Here is a 1,102-nt window from a genome sequence, read left to right as displayed (position 1 = left end):
AGTCCTGGGTCCTTCACACTTGCTCTTCTCTTTCCCTGGAATTCTCTGCCACATATATTCACAGAACTTGCTTCCTCACTTCACTGTATTCTTTGTTCCAGCGGTGCCTTCTGCCGTTATCCACATGCCTGCATCTCCAACTGTTTCCTTACGATAGATTCCTAACAGTTGGATTTAGGGCCAATGAATGCGAATATTGAAAACATATTTCAGAGTCAAGTCGTTGCCTTACCTGACTTGGTCGTGTCTCTTGCCTGCGTCCACTCTTCGCGTCCTGTCATTCCAGTCTTGTGCTGCCCAGTGCCCGCCCGCAGGATGGCCCGTGAGCAGATCTGCTACTCGGACAAGTACTTCGATGAGCACCATGAGTACTGACATGGCATGTTACCCAGAGAACTTTCCAGACAAGTACCCTAAACCCATCTGATGTCTGAAGAGGAGTGGAGGACACTTGGGAGTCTAGGCTGGGTTCATTACACAATTCATGAGCCAGAAGCACACCTTCTTCGCTTCATACGACCTCTTCCAAAAGGTCAACAAAAATGAAGTGTATCTGGGGATCATCAATTAAATCTTTTTCAAATTTAATGTATATGTGTATATAAGGTAGTATTCAGTGAATACTTAGAAAATGTACAGATTGTTCATCCAAAAAAATTTTTTTTGGTTGTGTTTATTGCAAATGTGTTCCCAATTATTGTTTGCCATTTAATTTTGCATGCAATATTTAGTGTATAAAGTTTTTGTTGTTTTTATATAATCAAATCTATGCATCATTTCCTTAGCATCATCTTACCTTATTTCTGTGTCTTTCCCCTCCTTCTATCTGATAATTTTTTTTTTTTTTTTTTTTTGCGGTACGCGGGCCTCTCACTGCTGTGGCCTCTCCCGTTGCGGAGCACAGGCTCCGGACACGCAGGCTCAGCGGCCATGGCTCACGGGCCCAGCTGCTCCGCGGCATGTGGGATCCTCCCGGACCGGGGCACGGACCCGCGTCCCCTGCATCGGCAGGCGGACTCTCAACCACTGCACCACCAGGGAAGCTCTATCTGATAAATATTTAACTATATTTAACTCCTTCTATCTGATAAATATTTAACTA

The 1,102-nt window shown here is 44.5% G+C and overlaps 1 pseudogene; it reads left to right on the top strand.

The window, feature by feature from the left end:
* The first annotated feature begins 315 nt into the window (after window positions 1-315).
* Window positions 316-546, top strand: LOC131757373 (cyclin-dependent kinases regulatory subunit 2 pseudogene; annotated as a pseudogene).
* Window positions 547-1,102: the final 556 nt, after the last annotated feature.

Source organism: Kogia breviceps, chromosome 5, assembly GCF_026419965.1.
Source record: "Kogia breviceps isolate mKogBre1 chromosome 5, mKogBre1 haplotype 1, whole genome shotgun sequence".
Taxonomy (NCBI): Eukaryota; Metazoa; Chordata; class Mammalia; order Artiodactyla; family Physeteridae; genus Kogia; species Kogia breviceps.
The sequence above is the reverse complement of the archived record's forward strand: the minus strand, read 5'-3'. Positions and strand labels throughout refer to the sequence as shown.